Source organism: Malania oleifera, chromosome 1 (assembly GCF_029873635.1).
Source record: "Malania oleifera isolate guangnan ecotype guangnan chromosome 1, ASM2987363v1, whole genome shotgun sequence".
Taxonomy (NCBI): domain Eukaryota; kingdom Viridiplantae; phylum Streptophyta; class Magnoliopsida; order Santalales; family Ximeniaceae; genus Malania; species Malania oleifera.
Genome location: NC_080417.1, coordinates 143,623,140 through 143,638,652, shown reverse-complemented (window position 1 = coordinate 143,638,652; position 15,513 = coordinate 143,623,140). Strand labels below are relative to the sequence as shown.

General features: G+C 32.1%; 1 pseudogene; it reads right to left on the bottom strand.

Annotated features, from left to right (window-relative positions):
* Nucleotides 1-4,832: 4,832 nt before the first annotated feature.
* On the bottom strand, nucleotides 4,833-14,153 carry LOC131149479 ((-)-germacrene D synthase-like; annotated as a pseudogene).
* Nucleotides 14,154-15,513: the final 1,360 nt, after the last annotated feature.

Sequence of the window (15,513 nt, the reverse complement as noted above, 5' to 3'; positions counted from 1 at the left end):
TAAACATAGGATATAGTTGAAAATTCCAGAAATATGTGAAAATAATAGCCCTAATATTTTATAATGATTATACATTACCTGTAATAATAATACTACACACACACACACACACACACACACACACACACACACATATATATATATATATATATCTCATAATATTAGTAACACATAAATACCAATACAATATTATAATACCACTTTAATATATATATATATACATATATCATAACACGTAAATATTAATATTATATCATAATAATACTACTAGACTAATAATACATATATCATAATTTTAATAACTATACAATATGATAATAATATATCTTAACAAATACATGCAAAAATCCTAACCATAAATAATCAAAACTTTGACATAACACTAACAAAACCCTAATATTAACAATAAAGGAAACATGACAATAATTCAAATCCTAAAAGTTAAATATAAACAAACATAGAAACAAATAAGACGAAATTATGGCATTTAGACAAACCTAAAAATAAATATACAATGATATGGAAATAATCAAACCCTAAAAATTCAACGTGCAATAAAATGGAAATAAATCAAAAACCCTAAAAAAATATGTACTAATAATTTGGAAACATAACAAATCCTAAAGTTAAAATGTGATAATAATATGGAAACACTAATAACCCTAAAATTAATAAACAATCTATATAGAGGCAATCAAACCCTAAAAATATCAATAACATGCTAATTATAATAATGATGATAATAATAATAATATTTTAACAATAATAAACAATATGCTTGTATTTATACATAAACAATGTACTTAATACTACCAATAATGTACAAATAATACAACATTTATACTAACACAATTCATATAGTAGTAATACTAATAAATTAATAATAATATAACTAATAATAGTATACGAACAAATATTAATAATAAAATACCAATAACAATACTGATACCAATAGTAATATACAAACTATGTAATACTAATACTAATATAATTAATATAATAATAATGCTAATAATAATAAACCAACTATATAATAACATTACTAATGCTAATACCTAAACAATATGGTAATAATACTAATACCATCAATATAATAACAACACAACTACAATCCATATAATAGCAATGGCAATAATAATATTCAAACCATATGATAATATTATTAATGATAATATACAAACAATATAATAACATGATTAATAATGATATACAAACAATATAATAATATAATATATAAATAATAATAATGTTACTATCAAATATACGAATAATAATACTAATATGGTCAATATAGTGTATATATATAACTAAGTATACCCAGTTGGTCGGAGAAAAAGATGACCGCCGATGCAGGCTGTGACGTGGTTGCAGAGAGGGCCTTCGGGTGGTGCAAATGGTGCTCGGGTCTGCTGGTCTGCTGCCGGTGTGACGGAGAAGGATCAGATGGCCGTGAAGAGGAGGGGGTTCTGCAGGAGGGTGGTCGGAAATCTGGAGATGCTGCAGGGCGGTGACGGTGACGGCGACTATCAAGATGGGTGACCGGAGCAGGGGTGGCTGGAAAGACGAATGAACGCCGAACGAACACCAGAGAAAAACAACAGCAAGCGCGGGAGAAGATGACTGGTGCTGTTGAGCAGGGAAGATGCTGGAGGCGACAACCGGCGCAGGGTGAGGTTGACCGTCAGATTGAGGTGGCCGCCGCAGGGATGACTCGGCTAGAAGAAGCATGGACCGCTGCTGTGTCTTTGCCGGAGCTGTGGTGCTCTGTTCGAGATCGTGGTGGCGACAGAAACGTGAGGGGTGGCTACCGGAGTTGATGAAGAGGAAAGGAGAGTTGCTGCCAGTTGGAGTTGGCAGTGCCGGCGAAGGAGGTCGCCAGAATTGAGGTGGACGAACGGCCGTCGTCTGTTGGTGAGGATGGCGGGGCTAGTGAACTGGAGAAGGTGAATCTGTCGTGTGCCCACTCTGCAGGATGCTCACGGCTCCTTTGGATGGTGTGGTTCTCGGGTGTTTGCAGCGGCCATGGGTCGGTGGAGAGGACTGTCCGGGAAGAAGAAGAAGAAGAAGAAGAAGTAGAGAAAAAAATTTCTCCTCTTCACTAATGCGTGTGTAGCGCCTCCGCCCCCCTCTTGGCCGTGTGCATGCCCCCTTTATATAAAAAAATTTGGAAAAACCCTAAAAAAAAAACTTCCTTTTTGATTTTTTTTTATGCTTTTATTCTTATGGTAATAATGAAAATGGAAATAATAATAATAATAATTATCATAATAATATAAGTATCAATAAGGTAATAATAATAATAATACTACTAAATAGTAAATAATAATAAATAATTATAGTAAAAATAAAAATAATAAAGATATTATCAGTAAAATAATAATAATAATAATAATAATAATAATGAATAAATAATAGTGATAATAATAAATTACTTATAACAATATAGGAAAATAAATAATAATAATAAAATAATAGTAATAATAATAAATTACTTATATCAATATAGGAAAATAATTAATAATAATAATAATAGTGAAAATAAAAATAATAATATAAATAACAACAATAGAAATCATAGTAATAAAAATAGTAATAATAATAATAATGAAATAATAGTGATAATAAAATAATAATAATAAAAATAAGGAAATAATAATAATAATAATACAATGAGAAAGGACCCCTTGTTTTATTTGGTTAGGGCAAAAATAGGGTATCTACATTTTTAATTAAATATCTAAATTTATTCAATATTTTAATAAAGTGTCAAAATCATCATTCTTAAACTTTATTGCATTATTTATGAAGTTTTGGTAATTTTTTGTTGCAGGAAAAATCTCGGAAACCAAAACCAATACTTGTTCGTATTTCATGTATAACTTTTCCGTTCGAGTTCCGATCAAGACGATTCAAATTTCTAGAAAAAGAGGAAAGGATTATCTACAACTTTCTTGTTTTAAGTTTTGTGAGAAACGGACTCTAGAAGAGTCAGATTTGTGATTAACAGAGAATGAAAAAAATGAAAAAGAAATATAACAATTCGGGTTGGGTCAAGTTGCCGGGTCAGCTCCAATTGGGTCAAGTTGAGCCATCCAGGTCATGAGTTAGGGCAAGCATCCTCTCTCCTTTATTTAAATTTCCCATTCTCCTTCCTTTTTTCCTGTTGGGCGCAACCCCAGCCTTCTTCTTCTTCTTCCTCTTCTTCTCTTGTTCTTCTTTTCTTCTTGCTTGCTATCTCCCTCTCTTGCCCTAGTTCCTCTCTGTTTTATTTTATTTCTCTCTTTTCCTCTTTCTATCTTCCCCTGTTTTCCAATACTCACAAATCTCCTTTCTCTTCCAGCCCTCTTATGCACATTACCACAAGCCATTGCCTCAGACAGTCCCATTCTCGGCCTTCCACAGCAGAGGACAGCAGCCATCTTCTTCTCCTCTGTAGACACCCCATTTTTACCCAGGCCCAATATATGTATTACTATTATTATTATTATTTTATTATTATTAGTATTATTATTATTTATTCTTATTATTATTATTATTATTAATCTTCACTAATCTTGTTATTTTTATTATTATTATTATTATTATTATTATTATTATTTTCTGTATTATTATTATTATTAGTATTATTAATAGTACTTTATTATTATTATTATTATTATTATTATTATTATTATTTTCATTATTATTTTTATTATTTTTTATTATCATTAGTATTTTATTACTATTATTACTATTATCCTATTTATTATTATTATTACTTTTGTTTTTATTTCTATTTATATTGTTTATTATTATTATTATTTATTATTTTCATTATTATTGACATTATTTTTAATTATTATTATTATTAGTATGCTTACCTTTATTATTACTCTTATTATTATTATTATTTTATTTATTTATCTTTGTTATTACTATTATTATTATTATTATTTCGGTTATTATTATTATTATTATTATTGTTGTTGTTATTATTATTTTTAGTATCTTTATTATTATTATTATTATTATTATTATTATTATTATTATTATTATTATCATTATTATTATTATTATTATTATTATTATTATTATTATTATTATTATTATTATTATTATTATTATTATTTTCTGTATTATTATTATTATTAGTATTATTAATAGTACTTTATTATTATTACTATTCTTATTTTCATTAGTATTTTATTAATTATTTTATCATTAGTATTTTTATTACTATTATTATTATTATCTTATTTATTATTATTATTTTTCATTAGTATTATTATTATTACTTTTATTTTTATTTTTATTTATATTGTTTATTATTATTATTATTTATCTTTTCATTAGTATCATTATTATTACTTTTATTTTTATTTCTATTTATATTGTTTATTATTATTATTTTATTATCTTTGTTGTTACTATTATTATTATTATTATTTTAATATATATATATTTTTACCTTATTATTATTATTATTATTATTATTACCATATTAATAATTATTCTCATATATATTGTTTCCAAAAAGAAAAAATACCATAAAATGCAAAAAACCAAAAAAGGAAAAGAGGTTGGTTAGGGTTGCTAAAAAATGTTTATATGAGGGGGCAGCGCACACACAGGGGACACAGGCACAGCCGAGGGGCACAGCGGGCGCAGACGAAAAAAAAATTCCCATCTTCTTCTTCTTCTTCTCCACAAAAAATCCACTGTTCCAGCCATCCCCTCTGAACAACCTCCATCCGAAAGCACAACCATCACCGGCCATCTTCCCACTCGTCAGCCAGCAACTCCACGTAACGTCTCCATACCTACAGCAGAAAACCAGCCTTCACAGACCACCGTCATCTCCGGCGAACAGCAACCTCGGTGACGAATCCCCCTCTCCGTTCTCGCCTGTAACTCCAACCAAGGATCCCGACGGCAGAACCACCACTCCCGGCTTCATCGTCACTCTCCTCTGTCCTGCGCCAGCCTCCACCCAGTTCGGAAAACTCCACGGCAATCGCGAGCCACCATCGAGCGATCCCCTGCACCGACCACTCCTCCGGTGTCCGTCTCTGCAACTGCTGCTGCTGCTGCTCCTTCCACACCGAACTCCAGCTCCCAGCGCCACCGGCCCTGCAGACCCGAGAGGCCACCACCGAGCCGAGCCAAGCCATCATCTCCGGCAACCCCTTGGTGATTCTCTCAAACACACACACCTTGTAAACACCCACACACACGCACAGAACACACACAACACGCACACACGCACACTGTGCACACACAGTTCATTACATACTGGCATGTGTATTGTTTTTATTTTATTTTATTTTATTTTCTTTCTGTGATATTAACTAGCTATTTTTACTGCAGAATTTTCTTTTTATTTAATAATTGATAGTTAAAGAAAAAAAATGTCTATTGTTGTTACATTATGTGTGTAAACATATACATATATATTTAATTGGTATTGTACTCTTTAGGATTAGGTATTGAGATGATAATGTTTTTAGTCTTTTTATTATGTTTTATTATCTATATGTTTAGTAGGCTTGATTTATTGTTATTATTTAAGTAAACTATTTTTTTTTTTTTTCTTGGTGTTGAACTAGCCACATTATTTCTTGTTTATATTTATCTAGGGTTTGAAATTATTAATTGTGGGAGTAGTTTCGAAGTCTTTTTAATAATGTTTACATAAACTCTAGGGTTATTATTGTAAGGTTTTAGTATTGTAATGTTTGCTTCAATGTTTAATATATAAGATTTTTTTTTTTTGTCTCGTTGATGTAGGGTTTACTACGCTGTAAGATTTGTTTAAAGGTTGATATTCATGTTTTCATTTTTATTGTGTTTATGATTGAACGGTTATTATTATTATTGTAGATTTTTTTGTTTGTCGTCTTAACATTCAATGTTTGAACTTTGTTGTTGATATGATGCTCATATTGTAGGGTTAGATTTTTGTAACATTTATGGTATATATGTTTATGTTAGTATGGTAGAAATTTTTTATTGATATTATATATTCCTTATATTAATTAGCACCTTTATAATATTGTAAATTTATTATTGTGATAATGTGGCATTACATATTTAAGAGCTTGGTGTTTTATTGACATTATATGTAAATTAATAATTTTAGTTATAGGTATATCGCATATTAGCATATTGGTAAATATTACATATTTAGCATTTTTGTGTTTTCTTTCTAATATTATGTATTTAGTGATTTAGGGTTTAATGGATATTATATGTTTGGTAAATTAGTATTTTAATCACATGTTTAGCATCAATTATTTTATTTTATTTATTTTTTTTGTATTTTTAATATATTAATATAGTTAGTATTAATTATTAGTATCCTAGTATTTTAGTATCAGCTATTTTTAGTATGTAAATATGTTTAGTATTAATCTTATTAGAACCTTACTATGTTTAGCATTAAGTGTCCCTAATATATTAATATATATAGTATTTAGTTACTTAATTTGACATTCATAATATGTTAGTAGGAATGTGAGACTTATATTCTATTACCATATATTAAAAACCTCCCATGTTAGTATTTTCCTATAAAATTTTATATATAATTTCAAAATTTGGGAGTGTATTTTCTTAATTATAATTCCCTATGATTTTATTGCGGGGGTATGAGCCTTCGGGCATCACGTACCCTAAGCTCTGAGGGAATATATGTATATATTTATTTATTTTCCTATGTATTTATAAATTCATAAAAAGGAGTAATGTAAAGATTTATTAGATTAACTTAGGGATAATTTTAAATTAATTAGGTGCCGTTCTTAAGAACGGGCGCGTAGGGGGTGCTCGTACCTTCCCCTCGCGTAACCGAACTCCCGACCCCAACTTTGGTAATGTAGACCGATTCTACCCCTAACGGGGTAGTAATCATGTGTTCTAACCGCACTAAAGGTTAGTGGCGACTCCTACACCATGTTTTTCTTGAAAATATTAAATTAATTGTTAATTTCGCCGCCCGGGGCACACGCGCTCCCGGGACGTCGCGACATCCTCTACTCCATGGCTAGCCACCTACTGCCAGCACCAACTTCCCTCGGTCACCGACTCCCAGAACAGAGCAGTAGCAGCCACCATTCTTCCAGCCACCGCAGCATCAGCCCGAGCATATCAACAGCAGATCCGAACAGAGCTCCTCAAGACTCCCTCCATTGCAGCACTCGAGAACTCCTGCATGGCCATGGCCTTGCTCTCCCTCTCTCTCTCTCTCTCTCTCTCTCTCTCTCTCTCTCTCTCTCTCTCTCTCTCTCTCTCTCTCTCTTATCTTCTCTCTTTCTTTTATTATTACTAATTAATCAGTTGAATATTATTAACTTTTTATTTGAGTTTATTGTTATTTTTAGATTTTGAATATTATTTGGGGTGTTTCATTATTATTGAAGTTTAATTGTTTTTTTTTTATTCTCTTTCGGTTAAATTTTTTTATGTAGATTAGTTTAATGTTCCAAGTTATTTAATTAATTTAGTTAGGATCAGTTTTGTCAAAGTTCATATTTAGTTAGGATCAGTTTTGTCAAAGTTCGTATTTTTATTTTTTGGTATCATTCAAAGTTTAGATTTTTTATGTATTTGCATTTTTGTTCGAGTTCTTGGTTTGAATTATTGATTCATATTAAAGATTTGATTTTTAGTGTGTGTGTGTGTGTTTGATTGAGTTTCTATTGCATGTTTTAATTCCTTATTTGTAGTTGCCATCTTTATTAATGCGTGTTTAGGTATTTCCTTAAGTAGACTAGGATTTCCATACTTGTTTTTTTTTTTTTTTAAATTTAGTGAATGTTAGTTTTAGGGTTTTTAAATTACGTGCCATTTAATTCATCAGAAGTATAATTGAAACAATCTTGAAAATCCTAAATTTGAACTGAGTTCAGTACATTTTTGTTTTCGATTGGATGAACGTAAAATTAGAGATTAAAACGTATTCCCTGAGAAGACGATTTAGCCATTGGGCTTAATATTACACGACAGAACTCCTATACTTGAGATAGCTTCCGAGCTGCTCATTTTTTGAGTGAGTCAAAGGTCTCAGTTATCCTTTAGTATGACGTTCCATCCTCTGTCATATGGGCAGACTGAGAGGACGATTCAGATATTAGAAGATATGCCTCGAGCACGCGTGCTAGATTTTGGGGGTAGTTGGACTCAGTTCATGCCACTGATGGAATTTGTGTACAACAACAGTTATCAGGCCAGCATTGGCATGACACCGTTTAAGGCACTTTACGATAGGAGATGTCATTCTCCTTTATACTAGGATGAGATCGGTGAACGAAGATTTGTAGGGCCAGAGTTAGTACTGCAAGCATATGATAAGGTTTGACTCATCAGAGATAAAATCAATGCAGCTCAGAGCCGACAGAAGAGTTATGTCGATAATTGCCATAAGAAATTGGTGTTTCATGTTGGTAATCATGTATTTTAAAAAATAACTTCATTAAAAATGGGTTATGCAATTTGGGAAGAAAGGTAAACATTGCCCTAGGTTCATTGGCCCATTCGAGATTCTAGAGAAAATGGGGTCGATTGTATACAGGCTAGCTTTGCCACCTATGTTGTCCAGATTCACGACGTATTCCACATATTCATGTTGAGGAAATACGTCCCAGACCCTTTTTATGTGATCAATTATGGTGAAATAGCATTCAATGACTCATTAGTTTATAAGGAGGTACCAGTACAGATTTTGGACAGGAAGGAACAAGAATTACAAAGCAAGAAGATTCCTTTAGTAAAATTCCTATGGAAGAATCACGCAATAGAAGAAGTTTCATGGGAATTTAAGAAATAGATAAAGCAGAAATACCCGCAATTGTTCCATAGTGTTCAATCATAATAAAGGAAAATGTAAGTGATTGTGTAATATTTCTTTTGCAGCTACATGTTGTAGTTTAGTTAGTAAGTAATCTTTTTAGTTTTGGGAGAATTTTTTTTTAATTTTATTTTGTGTATGCAATCTCCTAGAACTCTGAATGTAATCACAATATTCCTCCACCATAAATAAGGGTAAGTAATAAAATAAAAAGACTGTTTTCTTTAGGGGATGGTGAATCATGTGGATAGAAAATTTTTAGGACGAAATTTTATAAGGAGGGGAGAATGTTGTGAATCAAAGAATTATGGTATTTAAATAATAAAAGAGGGAGGAAAATAGGAATTGAAAAAGGGAGTGAATTGCATTCATCGACGAAGTGGCTTATTGGGCTCGTCAAGGAGGGCGCGTTTCGTTGACGAGAAAATACTGAGAGGCTATCCTCCGAACTCTGAAATTTTTTGACGAGGAACAAGCATTCGTCGACAAACTTCCTTCATGGCTTCGTCAACGAGGCAACGTGGCTCGTCGACAAAGGCCAATGTATAAATAGCCCTAAACTTTATTTTTCAGCGGATTTTCATGCAAAATACCCTTCTCTCTCTCTCATTTCGGTTTTCACTTCTTCTCTCTAAGATATCAGGCTTATTTATCACCCGTTCGACAATCTGAGGCCACCACGACACTCCTAGGAGAGTTCTCTTCAAATCTGCTGGAACGGATTGTTGGTGGAGCTAGCTTGGACTCCATCCCAAATTCAGGGTAAGACTTTTATTCAATATTTGGCATTCCCCACAGTTGTAGAAAATGTAGTATGCGTAAAAATACTGAATTTCTGTTCTGGGAAATGTTGTTTTTAGGGTGTTGAACGGGGAACCCTGCGGTTATAAGACTAGTTGTTGTAGGGGCTTTTTAGAAATCAGGTAAGGGGATAAATTAATCAGTTGTTTTCATAGAAGTATATGTATAATTTTATAGTATTTAATTTCAGGAAAATAAATGTATACAATTATTATGTTTGGGAAATACTGCTGTAAATGATAGTATGATTTAAATATGAAAAATACCTATCTTGTGTGGCATGAGTAAAATTTACTATGGGAGTACTATATTTACAAAATGAGTATGATATGATTTCAGGAAAAATGTTGAAATGATACAGAGGATTTATTTTTAAATGATATATTGATGTACAGGACGAGAGTTTTGATATGATATATCGACATACGGGACGAGAGTTTTGATATGATAAACCAGTGTACGGTTCAAGGATTTTATGTGATATGTCAGTGTACGGTTTGAGCTTTATATACAATATGATGGTGTACGAGTGAGAATTTAAATTTGATATGTAATACGGCGTACGGGTCGTGAATGGTAAAATATGAAATGCCGGCGTACTGGCCGATGATTTTCACGTTATATATGAAAAGTGATATGGTGATATTAATTTGGTAATTATTATTATGAAATAGCCATGCATCACTGTTTTAATATATGTTATATGTTATCAAAACTTGGTGAACTTGGTTTAGGCTTTCACGAGCACGATATTGTAGCTTTATGATCATGATCATTATCAAGTCCCGCCTTCAAGGCACACAACCCAGTCATGTGGGGGTAAGACATGACAACAGCCAGCTAACCTTCCAGGATATTTTCTATGTACAATATTATAAGATGGTTTATATGTATGGAAACCCAGTATATTATATCATGTTATGCTTACATATGTTTTCTCAGATATGATACGTATGAGTTTTATTGGGAATGCTTATGTACTGATATATGTATAACATGAAAGTACTCATGTTGTCACACACTGATATTAGTTTATTTTTCTTTTTGAGAGGTGTCTCACCCCAAATTATATGAACATTTCAGGAGCCTCGGATAGGAGAGCGGATAAAGCTCCGCAACGCTAGAGTAAGTTAGTCCTACCCTATCTGAAGGGTAAGTCTTTTACTAGGGTCAGATGGATTTTGGGTGACAACCCTAGGACTGGTTTTGATTGTTTTGGGATGTATGCGATGGATGTAGTAAACTATGGTATTGTGTTGAATGGTAATATGAGATGTATATGATTTTATGTTTTTTGCTGCTTAGGCTTCCGTGTTGTATTTTTGATGTATCCCTGGTATTCATGGGTTCAGATTGGTTATGATCTGTTAGGTTTATTATATCGGTTTTTATTATTACGGAAAAAAAAATGGTAAAATAAGCAGGTCGTTACATGTATCCCTCCACGCATGCATATATATACAAGAACATATAGAGATGCTTACAGGATATTAATTTGACATGTAATTTTATTTCATTAATTTAAGATGTTGAAAAAACATTACAATCCGTTATTCCTTGCATCTAGAGAGCATAACAAACAAACAACAATAACTTTATAGAGAATACAAAGCATTTAGTAATGAACAACATATGCCCATTTTTATAATACATGCACATGATCAATTAGCAATGAAGTTATAAGATCTTTCAACATAGTTCCAACATTAGTGTAGTTATCTTCATTCTTATATAAAACATCAATCACACGGGCAAGATTAATAATTCGTTTGAGGATGGGCATGGAGACAGTAGTTGGAGGAAGACATTCTTCATTGATGTCCTTCCATGCATTTGTTACATGTTTGTGAATATCATCTGGTTATCCTTCTCGGAAACACCATATTCATTCATGTAACACTCAACAGCAGAGACAACGTATCCTCTTTTTTGCTCAAACTACATAAATAATCATAATAAAAAAAAAAGAAAGTTAGAAAAATTAAATAGATAATAAAATTAATATTATTTTTTTTAAAAATCAATATAAGAATTAATGAATTTCCTTATAATTAATGCTACTAGTGAAACAATAGCATATATATATACATACACATATACAACATATATTGAGCTAGCTAATGCGTTATACCTAGTGGGATACCATGTCACTCATTAGTCTACATATTATTGATGAAGCAGTGACAATGTTAGGATTTTCTACTATCCATTCAAAGGTGTCTTTTGTTACAATATCTCCCATTCCAAACAATGATGTCATTGCTAACATTGGATAGCCAGAAGTGAGTAATGCAAGGCGCATGTATTCCTCCATCGTGGGCATGTGTTTCTCATGGAACCATTTGGCTTCAGCTAAATAAACTCTTGCTTGACTTTTCATCTACACACAAAGAGAAAAAAAAAAAAAAAGAAGCAAATAGGTCAATCATTTGCTTCATAATTATGTTTTATGTATATAATTAACTCACAAATAGATATGAGACTTACTGCTTCTTTGACATAGTACACGCGATACAATCTTTCGTCCTTTATCATTTCTTCCTCAATTTCAATATAAACATCTAGGAGTGCTTGATAGTATACTTTCATGTACTCTGGTAATTGATCTAAGGCACTGATATCCCACCTAAGATCAAGGTTGATAGTCAAACGGTCATCCATAAATGAAGAATTGAAGGTTAAAGAATATGGATTCTATGATATGAATTCGCAAGTGGAAGAAGCACATGTTCAAACCTCTCAATTGCATTTGTAAGCAGCTCTAACTCTTCAAGTGTACCATACACATCATAGATGTCATCCATAAATGAAGTCATGGCAATTACTTTGGTAAGTATCCTTCTAGCAAAGGAATATTGAGGCTCAAAGTACACTCCCAATATCCAAAAGTAGCATTCAACCACTCTATCTCTTCCAAAAGATAGCTTATTGGCAAAATCCAAGTCTTTCCACCACCTAAAATATATAAATTGAAAATAGCCCATGTTAACTAATATAATATTCTAGCCTAGAGACATTGCAATAATTGAAAAATATATAAACACACACACACACACACACACACACACACACACACACACATGTGATAATATAATAACTGAAAAAAAAAAATATGTACTTTGCAATATCACCAAGCTCTCTTTGGTGCACTTTTTGCAATAGATTGAAATCTAACTTTGCAAACATTAGTAGATCTTTGTTATGTGACTTTTCTTTCTGGTAAATTGGCATGTAACGTCTTGTCTCCAACCTCTATAACCCCTTGTGGATGGACTATTTCAAAGCATGTTTTACCTATTCTGCAAGTGGGGTGTTCAAGTGGGTTGCCAAGGACTCAAGGTAAGAGGTTGTGAAAGTAAGTGCTTCATCAAGGACATCTTCTCCTCGAATCCTAAGATGCATGGCTTCATGCAAACTTAAAATTCCTCGCACGTTGCTAACAAGGGATTCCTTGAAGCTGCCTTTGTTATCCTTAAACTTGTTGAATACTCCTGCTTCAACAACAATTTAAAATTTATGAAATAACGGTTTTTTTTTTTAATACGTTAATGTGCATACAATTAATTTAGAGAGCATATGAAGTTACAAATAATTTTAAGGGTTACCGCATGAAACAAAATAGCCTTATTGTCGAAGCAATCGAAATCGGAGAGCAACTCTCTCAAGATCGTCATTAGCATCTCCATCAATGCTTTCAAGGAATGTGTCATGAAATTTTTTTAGCACTTGGTCAATGTCAATCTCAAAATGGTAAGACATTCCTAGACATTGAATGGCATCAATCAAGTATAGCATTTCAGAGTGTGTAGAAGTAGTAGTAACTGCTAGCAACCTCCTCACTTCTTCCTTAAGCTTTTGAAATAATTGTTACTCTTTTGCATTGTCAATTTTCTGCACAAGCCCAATAGAATAAATTAAGAAACCAATGTGATTCATACAATTTCCTGTTAAATGCATTTCAAGTAATGTACCAACTAGACAAAAAGGTACATGACCAAAACACCACTAAAGGTGCATTTATCTTAGCCTCAATCATTTCCTTATCAATTTAGAAATGGCAAAGAAAAATAAGTATCATTTAGGCTTGATTGGGTTGGCTGTCATTGGTTGGGATGAAAAATATTGTCCTCTCTTGAGATTTGGTGACAGTGAGCTATTTTTGTAGGATCTAGGCTTGTGACTTTAAAAATCATAGGGACGTCTTTTGAGATTTACTAAAAGATACAAACTCTTTTTTATAATTTATAAAAGGACAATCAATTTAAAATCTTAGAAAAGGACAATGAAAATTTTGAAATATTAAAAGAAATTCTTTCTTTTTATCAAAAAGTGCTTTTGCACAAAATTTGATGGCCGGAAAATAAATCTATTATGTATATACCGGGGAGTGATGACCAGAAGCATAGGCGAGGAAATGATGCCCCCAAACGCTAGGTTGGTAATCGGCAGAGCGACGGATAGAGGCCGGGGACTCCACAGCACCATGTTGGGCTAAAGTAGCAAGAACCCCTACCCCCTCACCAGACATTATTATTATCTCTTTTCTTTTCTTCTTTCGGACGATAGAAATGGGTAGCTGCTGATAACTAGCAATGCTGGCCGCTGCTCGGCTCTGCAGGTTCCCATATATATAGGAGCAATTGAAGAACTAATGAACTAACAATCAATCTTGGGCAATTGAATGATATGGAAAATGAATAATATGACACGTGTCATGAAATCTCCACATTGCTTATTCGTAGATTAGTCAATTAATTACCGACCCCATCCATACAAATTGTACAAAATATTAAATTTGAGATATTTGAGTTGACACCTGGCCTCACAAGTCTCCATTGTAAGCTCCTCAGTTTGCTATTGTCTTTGTTGTTTGTTTGTTTTGTTTTGTTTTGTTTTGTTTTGTTTTGTTTTTTTTCTCAATTGAGATTGAACTCCTCACTCCTCGATCTACAATTGTCTAATTTATTTTATTTTTGTCATTGAACTTTTCAATCTGCTATTATCTTGTTATTTTATTTTATTTTTGTCAATTGAGAGGTCAAAATGGACATGAGCACCTTGGAACTAAACTTAGTAACCGTACAAATTTATGAACAATCTCATCTTTTTGAGACAATCAAATGGTACAGTGATTGTGCTTTCGTGTAAAGTAGATATGTACCCAAATACGCGCAATAACATATACCATAATATGATTTAATATGTAAGCTCAATGTGGTCTAGATGGTTCAACTCTCAAAAGTATTTTCTATATGTGTAATGCGTACGTAAGAGTGACAAACAAACAATTTTTGTATCACAAAATATTTAGCAAATAAGTTCACACAAAAATGTCAAGTCTCAAGTATTTCAATCAGCAGGATATCTCAAGCATGTAAGTATCAAATGATGTATATGCTTGGTTTGCAAAAGATGTGTAATCTTTGTATTCAGCAAATAATGTATGAGTGAGTGAATATTGCAACAAAGATCACTATCACAAACACAAATATCTTTTCACAAATATATCAATATAAATCACACAAGATATTTGAGTATGTTTTGAAAATGATTTTGCAACCCAAAGACAAATACAAGCTTCCTAAGATATTGCAACACAAATGCAATACTCAGAAGCTTAAGCAAGTCTTCTTAGGATCGGCTTATTAGCAAAAGTCCTCTAAAAACACTTAAGTTTAGCTCTCGTAAAAATCGAATCAATCAATCAAGAGAGGGAGAGCAAACCTATTTAGACTAACACTCGATCAACTTACAAAGGGTTTAATCAGTATGAGAAGGTAAATATGAGTGTAGGAAGCTCAAATAGAAGTATTATAAGATTTGAAAATTTCAAAAAATTTCTCCTAATCAAAGTGGTTAATCCCTTGCTAATTTGCATAAATGATCTC